Below are 13348 nucleotides of genomic sequence, written 5' to 3' on the forward strand. Positions count from 1 at the left end.
TCTTTGAAGTTTCAACATAATTTTGGCCTTCAATTGCCCAGAAAGCTATATGACAACCAGAAATCAAAACAAAATGTCTATCGTACAAAGATTTTATAAGAACACGCTTTGGCCATCAAGAAAAAGTCCATATGAAAACAATTTCTAGAGATGAACATTTATTTGATTTAAAATTTTCTTCTCACATGGACCCCAAATGATGGTGACTATAGGCAACTTTTATCCAAACTCCATACATTGGGTCACACTTGTTAGATTCTCTCCAGCAACCCAGCAAGAGAGGGATCAGATTGACATAAAACAGGAGAGAAAACTGACTGGTCCCTCTCTAGCCACCTCTAGTTGGAGAGGATCTGAGTCTCATTTTTAGGGAAAGGCAGGATATATTAGCAGTATAATCAAATGTGTGTCTCGGATTGGATATGTCCCTCCCATCCTAGCCCTCAGAATTGTTGAGTCATTTATATCCAACCTCCTCCCCCCACTTTTATTATTAACTACTAACCCATTAACTATTATATCAAGAAGATAGGACCTTTTACCAAAAAAATAAAAGAAGATAGGGGGTAGTTAGAACATTTGACTTTCTTAGGACCTACTGTAAAGCCCAATTGCCTAATTGTCTACTACTGAACTGGAAACATTTGACTTTCCTATCAAGATACCTTTCTGAGACCAATTATCAAACAAATTTACTCCTACTTTTTAATATATATTTTGTATTACATTTTAACCCTTAGAACGTACCTTGTATTGGGATTGAAAAGATCAAGATCGAGAATCGATCAAGGTTGATGCTAATTCAATCCAACCGATATTGACTAATCCAATCCAATTTTTTGATCCATGAACCAACCCCTCACCCCAAAACAAAAAAACAAAAAACAAAAAAACAAAAAACAAAAAACAAAAACAAAAACAAAACAAAACAAAACAAAAAACAAAAATGATTGTATCTTCACTGTTTCCGCATATGAATGCAGGCATGGGTAAAACAATCAAGAAAACAAATTTAAAAAAAAAAAATTAATTTTATGATATAACAACATTCCAAAACTAACTTATTAACAAATACTAGATTGTGACATTTGCATCCTGAAGGTTGATAAGGGGCAAAGGTAGGACAATCAGCAGTGGTAAACATAAATTACCCCTGGTGGTTGGTATTTTCCCTTGTATATAATTCGACATCAATCCGATATAGCCGATTGTGATTCAATCCGGATCCAAATCAATAGGTATTGACTTTGATTGGACAGAAATACCCTTGGATGTCATTAAAAATTGATTTACGTGATTATCCATCATCCATACCAATTCAGCGATAAGGTATTGACCACGAATCGGATCCGATTTCACAAACCGTGGGTACAATCCCTGGAACGCGCGTTCCAGATGATACGGATCAGCCACTCCCCGCAATTTCTCAGGAAATAAAGAGTCTTGATTCTCTACCCACGTGGTGCCTCCCCACATGAGTAGACGCTTTCCAGCCGATACGGACCGCTACTTTCCTATTTCTCAGGAAGTCGGGAGATATAAAATGCTCCCTCCTCTGCCCAATTCAACTAGGAGCTTCCCATGTTGAGTCATTTGACAAGCAGAGGCCACGGTCCAAGTTCTTTGAGGAGGTGCACTGGAAAAGTTTTGGTTCGTTGGAGAAGTTCAGGAAGAAGCTGAACACTTGCCATGCAGAAACATGGAATAATTTGAACTTTTTCTTCAAGGTTCACCTCTCTCTTTCCTTGTATTGAATCTTGAATCCTAGTCAAATGTTGCAAGCCACATTAAATCACCATTTAGGTTAGTTATAAGGAGGCTGGTTTACTTATTTCACCTTTTTTGTCATCACTAGAGAAGTATGAGAAACTCTGCCTACTTGCAATATTGCCTAATTAGGTATCGAAATCGTGAAGGTGGTGAGTGACAGTGAGGATTCAACGATTGATGTTTATGTTAGGATCCTCACAGTAATTGATTCTCACTGTCACTGCTCATCGTAAGATTTTGATCCATATAACTACTGCCTCAAAAATGTGGTTAGCATACCAAATAAAATTGTATTGATCATATGAATACGTTGGAATGACTAATCAAGTGTACGAATCCATCGAATTCTTAATTTATAGATAAAATCATGTTGAGTGTGGTTAGTTACAATGTTCTGACACTAGGATTCCCACCTTCTCCCTTAGATGATCTTTAGTTTCCATGATGGTTTAGTAAGATTTCTTGCATGTAGGTTATTGTATATTTGTATGTCATTCAACAATTATATTCATATGCAAGTCACGTTGCTATTGTTGTTTAAACAGTTACATATTTTGGAAGTTTGGTTTTTTTTTTTTTTTTTTCCCCTCTTATTTCAATATAGAAATCTATGATAATTCATCACTTGGTGTTCTTATGATATGAATTTCCTTGCGTTTCCTTGTATTTAGCCCCAATATGTTAATCCTAAAATATTCATTGGTCTCATATTTCTAAATTTAGATTCTCTCTATTTATGTTCTTAATTTTTTTTCTGCTAAAGGCTTATGTATTATGTTCCCATGGACTAAATATAAATGCAGCTTCATTTGTTCATATTTTTCCTACTAAAACTCAACTAATTCTTTTGGTCGTTATATATTTTCGAACTTATTTTGTTCTATTGGCTCATTAACAGGTTCAACTACATCCAAGGGTGATATTGAGACTCCAATATTTATCTTTCTTTTTGGACACATAAGGAGGAAATTATTGATATTTAGAAGCTGAAATTTCCATAATCATTTTGCAGATGGCCTTCATCAATTCAAAATGTGATAAATATGACAATATTCATATTAGACTTTGCTGAGCTAAGCCACCAAATTACAAACAGAAGAAAAGAAGCATTACAAAGATGGATGTGATTATTGATGAATCAAAGAATGATATGAATATCTGGAATTTCTTTTCACAATCTTCTACAACCATTTTCTTGCATGGATTTTCTGCTTCTTCACACCTAATTTTATTATTAGTTTTATCTATAAAGTGGGCTTGTAAGAGACACACAGTGCCTACCCTTGAAAATTCAAAACCAACATTGAAGAATACATGCTTTTCATACTATTGGTCAGCCCTTATATCTTGCATGGGTCTGTCTTTTTGTCATCTTCTCCTATGTGTTTTAAACCTCTTTGAGCAAAGGCATGGTTGGCCTGATCTAAAGCTTTTTTCCCAATTGGATTTTGCATTTAGATCACTCACTTGGTTTGTGATCTCTGCTTATTTGAACAACCAGTTTTCTAATTCAAGTGACAATAGTTTCCCCATTCTACTAAGGATTTGGGGGGCGTTATACTTCATAATGTCTTCCTCCTTTCTTGTTATACATCTTAGTTTGTATTGGAAATATTTGTCATTACCATTGCTGCTATCGGTCTCCGATGTTATATCCATTATTGCTGGTTTGTCATTCTGTTATGCTGGGTTATTTGGCAAAGGAGGAGAAAATGAAGATTCCCATCTTTTGGAGCCTCTTTTGAAAATTAGTTCTAATCGAAATAATGGTGGCGACGAACAAGAATCAGGTGTCAATAGAGAGGGTATGACTCCTTATGAAAATGCCAATCTTTTGTCTTTTCACTTTTGCTTGGATGGGACCTTTGTTTGCACTTGGATACAAAAAAATACTGGACCTTGAAGATATACCTCAGCTTACCAATTATGATAGTTCCAACAGTGTCTTTGCTAGTTTTAGAAATAATCTTGAATCTTATGGTAATGGCAGTGGTAATGGTGGTCAGGTAAGCACACTCAAGCTAGTAAAGGCATTGATTTTCTCAACTTGGAAAGAAATTCTAAGGACGGCTATATTCTCCATCATATGCACATTGTTTTCTTATGTTGGACCATACCTCATTGGCTCCTTTGTTCAGAATCTCAGTAGTCCTCACCAACTAAATTATAAAGGATATGTGCTAGTGTGTATTTTCTTCCTTTCAAAGCTCATAAAGTGCCTCTCAGAGAGACACTTGTTCTTTCAATTGCGAAAGATGTCAATTATGGTGCGTGCTGCCTTGTTTGCTATTATCTATAAGAAGGGAATGAAGCTTTCAAGTCAATCAAAGCAAGGCCATACTAGTGGGGAGAACATTAATTTAATGAGTGTGGATGCTGAGAGAATTTCCTTTTTTAGTTGGTACTTGCACGATATATGGAGAGTGCCTATTCAGATTGTTCTAGCTTTGTTGATCTTGTACAACAGGATTGGCCTTGCTTCACTTGTAGCTTTCTTTGCCATAGTGATTTTGATGTTAGCAAATGTTCCACTAGGAAAACTACAGGAGAAATTTCAAGGAGAATCAATGGATTCAAAGGATAAAAGGATGAAGGTGACATCTGAAGCTCTTAGGAATATGAGGATTCTTAAGCTTCAAGGCTGGGAGATGAAATTTTTGGATAAGATAATTGAGCTTAGAAACTTTGAAACAATAACATTAAAAAAGTTACTTTATACATCAGCAATGGCTTCCTATATTTACTTGTCTGCTCCCATGTTTGTGTCCATGGTTACTTTTGGGTTTTGTGTGATTATGGGAATTTCGCTTGATTCAGAGAAGATTTTAACTGCACTTGCTACATTTGAGGTATTGCAAGGGCCTATTTACATTCTACCAGACTTGATCTCAATGATAGTTCAGACTAAAGTTTCCCTCAACAGGATAACCTCATTCCTCTATCTTGATGAAGATCATCTAAATATAGTAAAAAATCTTCCAAAAGATAATGTCGAGGTTGCAGTTGAGATAGTCAAGGGAAATTTCTCTTGGGATCTTCATTCCCCTAATCTTACATTAAAAAATATTGATTTTCGAGTTTATCGTGGTATGAGAGTGGCCATTTGTGGTTCTGTTGGGTCAGGCAAGTCAAGCCTATTGTCATGCATATTAGGAGAAATGCCAAAAGTATCTGGAACTATTAAGTTGAATGGGACAAAGGCCTATGTTGGACAATCACCTTGGATACAAAGTGGCAAGATAGTAGACAATATATTGTTTGGTAAGGAGATGGACAAGGAAAGGTATGAGATCATTCTTAAAGCATGTTCATTAAAGAATGATATAGAATTATGTGCCTTTGGGGACCAGACTATCATAGGGGAGAGGGGGATCAACCTGAGTGGTGGACAGAAGCAAAGAATCCAGATTGCACGTGCTTTGTACCATGATGCTGATATTTATTTGTTTGATGATCCTTTTAGTGTTGTGGATGCTCATACGGGAACTCATTTATTCAAGGTAAATTGAACTCTACTTCTAAAACTTTTCTTTATAAAACTTTTCTTGAAGCTATTCATCTCATTTCTGCATAACAATTTTTCTCATTGGAAACTTAGTTTGACTTAAAAATTGATCTAAGAAGAATAAATTCATGGTTATCCAAACAAACAAGACATACAAACCTATGATATTAAGTGATTTGTGATTCATGTACTTGCATAAAACCTATATGTTTGATGTTACTTGTCATTATGAAATATAAATAATATTAACAATTTCTCTCTTTTAAGTAACCAGAAATCCTTTTGATTGCTTAAATTTTAACATTTAAAATCTTGTGGCAGGAATGTTTGTTGGAAATTTTAGGTTCGAAAACAGTAATTTATGTTACCCATCAAATGGAGTTTTTACCTTCTGCTGATCTTATCTTGGTAAGGATATGCATCTTCCACAACTTCAAATCCCTCAACCTGATTTGAGAGTAATTATTCAATTTTTCTTGTTTACTAGGTTATGAGAGATGGAAGGATTACTCATGCAGGAAAGTATGAAAAAATTTTTAGTTCAGCAACCGACTTTATAGAGTTAGTGGGAGCACATACAAAAGCTTTGGCGAATCTTAACTATGTCAGACGTGAAACTGCTTTGGATAATTTAAGTAATGGTAATGAAGATAATAATATATTGTGTAGCAAGAAGCCTATTCAAGATGAAGAGGAGAAGGAACCTAGAAACTGCAAAATAGAAAATTTGGTTAGCCCAGAAGAGCAGCTTGTCCAAGAAGAAAAGAGAGAAAAAGGTGCAGTCAGTCTTTTAGTCTATTGGAAGTATTTTACCACTGCATATAAAGGAGCTTTTGTGCCATTGATATTATTGGCTCAAATTCTATTTCAGTTTCTCTCTATTGCAAGCAGTTATTGGATGGTATTGGCTACTCCCACTTCAAAAGATGTGATACCTCATGTTAGAGGTTCCACTGTTATCTATGTTTATGTTGCTATGACAATTGGATGCTCTCTTTGTGTACTTGTAAGGTCTATGCTCAGTGTAACTACGGGATACAAGACAGCCACTCAGCTCTTTAATAAAATGCATTTGTGCATTTTTCAGGCTCCCCTATTCTTGATTCTACACCAAGTGGAAGGATTCTGAATCGGGTTAGTAAACATGCTTATAATCTTATTTAATCATTATTAAATTAATAAAAATTTTATTTTTGCATGCAGGCATCCACAGATCAAAGTGCAGTCGATACCACTATTCCACATCAAATTGAAGAACTTTTTATCTCAATCATAGAAATCATGGGAACTACTGTAGTAATGTCACAGGTTACATGGCAAATTCTAATAGGTTTTATTCCAATGACTGTGGCATGCATCTGGTACCAGGTAAAACTATAGGCACTTCAAATTTTAATAATTAAATTTTCAAATCAATCTCAATCATATTTTTCTTATCATTAATAGGTCATTATATAAGTTCGTTTAAGCTTTGTTTAACATTAAATTCCGATTTTTGCTTTGTTTACACCAAAATGGATTTAGTAGAGGATGCACATATGCTTGAGTGTAAGATTGATGACTTAAACATTAATATTCTTCTTGAGTCTATAAAGAATGTCCATTATCACAAATTTTCATATAAATCACTGTAAGGATTAGTCTTTCAAATACCAAAATTGTTTGATAAAAAAGGACCAACCAAGGCTAATGTTATCAAAATGAAAAGTGCGCCATAAGTGAGATAGCTACCCTTATTATATGCATAACATATTTTATATATTTATCAATAAAAATGTGATATAAGCTACTAGCTCTATTGGTAGCACTATAAGTAGTTGGAGCCCATATCAAAAATCAAATGCTAAATAAAAAAAATTAACAAAGTGGAAATAAATAAAGGATCACTAATTTTTGTACTAGATAAATAATGAATTATTTATGATTATAAAAATAAATTAATATATAATTCTATAATGATAAATTGATAAACAATTTTGAATTAGTAATAGTAAAAAAAACTAAATATTAGGGATTACAAAATATGTCCATTACAAAACCTTGTCTGATTGATCGAATAATATTAGGTCATGTGGAACAATGATTTAATCAAATGGACTATTTGAGAGTTATTCCCTATTTGGATTAGTTGTGTCAAGTTTTGGACCCAATCCCCATTATATGACAAACCATGTTTGAAAATGAAGTAGGCCAAAGTTACGAAAGTTGAAAATCAACTCAACTCACTCTAAGTTGAGTTGTTGGATCCATCAAGTGCTTGGATGGGGTTAAGATGGACGTCTCTGTAGTGTCATGTGGGCATCTGCAAACAGAGGATCTTTGAAGCACTCAAAAAGTTCCATTTTGCCTCGGACCTCTGTGCTATAGTGTGTAGACATTTGTTCTAAAGTGTGGATGCCTACAAATATTTGTGTCCGGACCATAGTTAGCAAATTCGGATTCGGGAATTATTCGGGCGGAGAATTATTCGGAATAATTCGATTGATTAATTTAAGGATTCAGTCAAAAAAGCGGTCAAAAAAGCGGATATGACGTTTTGTTTTTTGTTTTTTTGTTTTTTTGTTTTTTGCTTTTTTGTTTTTTTGTTTTTTTGTTTTTTTGTTTTTTAATACTGTTTAAGTGGACCGAATAATTTGGTTTAATTCGGTTCGGCCCGAATTATTCGCGTTTTAAATTCAAATTAGTAAAAATCGCGTTTTTTACCGAATTTTATTTTTAATTCGGATTCGGTCAGAATTTTTGATTTAATTCGGAAAAATTCGATTCGGCCAAATAATTCGCGAATTATTCGGCAGAATTGCTAACTAAGGTCCGGACTGAGCTAAGTCACAAAGCTGAACCACTTAAACTATAGGGGTTTGTTCGTTTACGTGTGGAATGTCTTAACTAGAACTTTTGAGATATGAGAAATGCACAAACATAGGGATGCATTAAATTTACAAATAAAAGTAAAAACCTTATGACATGGGGGCTTAATTACATCTTGATTGCTTCCAAGTCTTGATTTCTTTGGATCTGATGGAGCTTTTGACTGTAAATCTTCAAGCATTCATGACTTTGCTCAGGAGAGGTACTTATTTAACATTTGATGAATCTTTTTTATTGAACATTTGATGAATTTTTTTTAGGTTTCTTAATTCATAGCATGAAACTGTTAGTCCTTGTAAGGCTAATACACATATTAGAAATTCTATGAAGCATCACTCCAGTATTTTCATCATCAAAACAAGATGCATGAATCCATGATTGAATAATTTGAGATATAGTCAACAAACAAATAATGTACGCAATTTAATCAACAACTAATAAAAATAAAAATTGTAGCCATTCAAAAGAAAACAAAAAATAAATAAATTAAATGAATTAATTTTCTTCAATTTCATTCATGATGATGGTGTCACTGTCAATGATCAAAATGTAAGTAGCTCGCATTAAGTATCCCTTTAAAAAAAAAAAAAAAAAAAAAAAAAAAAAAAAGCCTAAATGGTTTACTCGCAAACTTTTCATTCGTTACTTCTTTTTTTTTTTTTTTTTTTCATTGTACCTTGTTTTATTTTTCATGAACCTTGTCTTGTAGCAATACTACATATCTACAGCACGAGAACTATCACGGCTAGCCGGAGTATGTTATGCTCCAATTATACAACATTTTGCTGAATCTAGTTCAGGTTCAACCATTATCAGGTGCTTCGATCAAGAAGAGAGATTTATAGATAATAACCTTAAACTAGTGGATGACTATTCTCGGATTAGATTTCATTTATCTAGTGCAACGGAGTGGTTATGCTTCTGCATGGATGTGTTGGCATCCATCACATATGCCATCTTTTTGATTTTCTTGATCTCAATGCCGAAGGGAGTACTCCATCCTGGTAAAAAGTTGATTTTAAGATCTCAAAATATCATCCTTTAGTGCATTTATAATTTATTTTTTACATGTATGTATGATTTTAAATTTATTTTGTTTTGTTCTCTCTCTTGAAGGTATCATGGGTTTAGCAGTCACATATGGGCTTGGTTTCAGTATGCACGGGGTCATATGGTGTCTCAGCATTCTTGAGAATAAAATGATATCCGTTGAGAGAATGTTGCAATACACTTGCATCCCTAGTGAACCCCTTATGTTGGTAGAAGAACATTGGTCATGTCATGAATGGCCATCACAAGGGAAAGTTGATATTGTTGATCTACAGGTAAATCTAGATTCTTCATGTCTTTATTTCATAACTAATTTCCGTGTTTATGAAATAGACCAGCTAAAGCATAATCTTACTAACAATTCTTCTTGCTCTTATGAAATTTTGCTAAGCTTCATAATATAATTATTTTAAATTATGTAGGTTCGGTATGCCCCCCATCTTCCTCTTGTCTTGCAAGGTATCACATGCACTTTCGATGGAGGGATGAATATTGGTATTGTTGGGCGAACTGGAAGTGGTAAATCAACTCTCGTACAGACTCTCTTCGGCATGGTTGAACCTACAACTGGTCAGATTTGGATAGATGGTATCAACATCTCCGAGATTGGCCTTCATAAATTGCGGTCAAGATTGAGCATCATTCCACAAGACCCCACAATGTTTGAGGGGACCCTAAGAAGCAATCTTGACCCGTTTGAAGAGTACACTGATGAACAAATTTGGGAGGTGCGCTTTTTTTCTATTTGATGAATAATTTTAACCATTGACAAGTATAGAATGGACATATCATCTGTTTACTAATTATTCACACATAAAACAAGCAGATTGCATTTGGTTGGGATATGTATTCCTATAAACTCCTTTCCCATAGTTTTCTTTCTATATTGCCTTTCAGTTGAGAAATCCTTTCGAGCAAGGCATTGAAATAATTTCATTATATGCGTTGGATCATCTTTGGGTCAAGTTTGACCCTAAGAGATTCTCTCAGTTGGAGTTTAGGAATTGCATTGATTTACTGCTCTTGGGTTTCCCTTTGCACTTAACACCCTTGCGTGTCCATTTCGTATTTTTCTTAGCTCATCTTTAATAATCAGCAAAGAGGTAACTTGACATGTACTTTTGTTATCATAGGCTTTAGATAGATGCCAGCTGGGTGATGACGTCAGAAAGAAGGATGGGAAGCTTGATTCTACAGGTTGTTTTATTTTCATATTCACTCTATATCAAATTTCCTCAGCCTCATTTTTTCCATGCATAAATACACAAACCTTCTAAAATTCTTGTTTAATGATTATATCTATCTTCTACCTCCAAACCCTTTTCTAAGAAAAAGTAGTGGAAGAAAAGTTTACAAAACAATATCTTGAATAGCTAACCTATTTTCATGGAAGTGGATATTAGTGACTGAAAATGGAGAGAATTGGAGCATGGGTCAAAAGCAACTTGTCTGTTTAGGGAGGGTATTACTCAAGAGGAGCAAAGTGTTAGTACTCGATGAAGCTACTGCATCAATGGATACCGCGACCGATTATCTAATTCAACAAACATTGAGGCAACACTTCTCAGGATCTACTGTCATCACCATCGCACATAAGATAACATCAATTCTTGATGTCGATATGGTCCTCTTTCTTGACAATGGTCAGTAGCTAGTAATTAGTACACCACAATTAAATGGGTTTACTGGAGTTTGAAAATACATCATTTCATCTTTTTCTTGTGCTTGTTTAATCAAATTAACATGCTTTCTTGTCTTAAGCAGGCATTATACAAGAATTTGATTCCCCTACCAAATTGTTAGAGATCAAGTCCTCATCATTTTCAAAGCTTGTTAAGAAATATACTCAAAGATATAGTTCTTAGTTTTCCAAATGCTATAAAATGAGCTTTGAATGTATATAGATGTAAGCAGGTTGCAATACACTGAGATGCATTATTGTTTTGAGTATGACAAATTTGTTGGGAGAAATGGTGGAATGGATATTGAGACTACTTGTAATCATTTGAGTTGGCATTCGCATTCAGTTAAAGTATTGGGAGTAGAAAAGAAGATGAGTGAAAAAAAAAAAAAAAAAAAATTCTTCATGCATGCCTATAAATTTTGAGAGAAGTTTTAATAGTTCAATAGTATTTTAACCTACCAAAAATATCTATCATGTGACATATTAGATTAGAGCTGAAAATTTTTGGACAAGTAACGCCCGTGTTCCACTCCTTGCATGAAAAGTTTTAGCCGAAATGAAGTTTGCCAAGAGACAAAAATAAAACTTTGAAAATTCAATGAAAAAAAATACATTTTTTTATAAAATGGAAAATCAATATACAATTGAATATTCCAATAAATAAAAGGTTAACTCGATTTAACCCTGAGAGTATATCGCATGATGCACTCATTTTTTTCCGCTAATAACGGGTATCTAAGCCTTCGGCCTGACTAGTCCCATGGACCCAGACTGACCTCACAATCGCATGATGCACTCTCAACGTCAAACAAGTCTATCAAATGTCGAACCTGACAAGTCCACCTATTAACAAGCATCGAGCTTTAGACATTTAAAGTTAGGACTCAACATTGAAAGCCATGACATCATTGAACTTATTGAGAGGGATGATCATAGGGACACTCACGTTCACATGACAGATTTGGATATCCCTATGAATCATGGTGATTCTAAGAATGGGAAACGGAAGGAGATGGAAATCCAAGACCGGGTTCCTGTATCTTGCTCTTGCTCTTTCAATCCCAATTTTCTTAATGTTTTCTTTATTATCCTTCTTCGCCTCTGTTTATGATCTTGAGCTTCGTTATTTGAATAGACAATTTATTCCTAGGTACTCTCCAATATCCTTTTTCTTGCTTGTTTGGTTTCCTTTGATTCCTCACCCCTTTTCTTCAAGTGTTATGCATTTTATGTGATACGATTACTTTGGTTGTTTCTTTTATTCTGTTTGCTTATCTATCTTTGGCATTCCTGTTAGTTCTCTCGGTTTAATCCTTTTTTTTCTGAAGTGATGATTGTGCTCCTAATTGGTACTGTATCTGTCCTTTGCTTTTTATTGGTTCTGTACTTACGAAGATATTTCTTTACCAAAAAAAAAAAAATACTTACCAAAATATTTCATTGGAATGTGAGGGGCCTTCATAGATCCTACACGAAAAGTTGTCTTTTGCACCATTTCAAAAAATTTCAACCCGAAATCAATTTTTCTTTGTGAAACTAAAATTAATGACCAGTCTTCTTTCAAACTACCCCGACCTCTGAAACATTTCAATACATCCTATTTTATTAGTAGTGAAGGTTCTCGGGGTAGAAAAGGAGGTCTCTGGCTAATCTCTTTTCCCTTGGTGACTCTGTTGAACCCTTTCTTTGGTTCTTTTTTCATGGCTATGGAATGTACTTCTCTGAATTCTACCAATTGGATGTTGATTGGCTTGTATGCTTCCCCTCAACCTGTTGTTAGAAAAGATGGGTTTGTTGTACTTCACTCTCTCCTCTCTTCTTTTTCCATCCATGTCCTTATTTCAGGAGATGTCAATGAAGTCCTCTCCGAGTCTAACAAGGTCAGAGGTTCCCCCTTTAAAATTCCCCTTCTTCCACAGCCTTGGATACCCTTCTATCCTCTTTCAACCTTGATGAAATTAAGCCACATGGAATCCCATTTACTTGGACCAATAAACAAAAGCCATGCAAGCTTATTAAGAAATCCATCGATAAAGCTTTCGCTTCTTTAACATGGTTCTCTTTGTTCCCATCCTCAAGCCATTTCAAAACTTTCTTATGCTGGTTCTGACCACAACGATATTCTTCTCAATACTAACTCTCTTCCCCAGTTTAAATTCTGAAAGCTATTTCATTTTCAGGAAGCTTGGCTTTCTCACCCTGAATTCATTCCTTTCTGCCAATCTTCTTAGAAGAATCTAGGATGGGATAATTTGATTCAAAATTTTGCTTCTACAGGCAGAATCCTCAACCGATGGAATCATGAGGTTATTGCCAATATTGAGACATTTAAATGCCATTTTTATTCTTCACATCTCTCGTTGGAAAATTCCCTTCCTCCTGATCGCCCTGACTTGATTTCTAGTGAGTCCAATCTGCAGTGGAATCTTGAGGTTGAGGAGAAACCATTTTTATCATACTATCTCTCTGGT

At 34.6% G+C, this 13348-nt stretch overlaps 1 pseudogene; it reads left to right on the top strand.

Annotated features, from left to right (window-relative positions):
• The first annotated feature begins 3153 nt into the window (after nt 1-3153).
• LOC122089583 lies at nt 3154-11058 on the top strand (annotated as a pseudogene).
• The last annotated feature ends 2290 nt before the right edge of the window (nt 11059-13348 follow it).

The sequence above is a fragment of the Macadamia integrifolia genome, chromosome 9, assembly GCF_013358625.1.
Source record: "Macadamia integrifolia cultivar HAES 741 chromosome 9, SCU_Mint_v3, whole genome shotgun sequence".
Classification (NCBI taxonomy): Eukaryota; Viridiplantae; Streptophyta; class Magnoliopsida; order Proteales; family Proteaceae; genus Macadamia; species Macadamia integrifolia.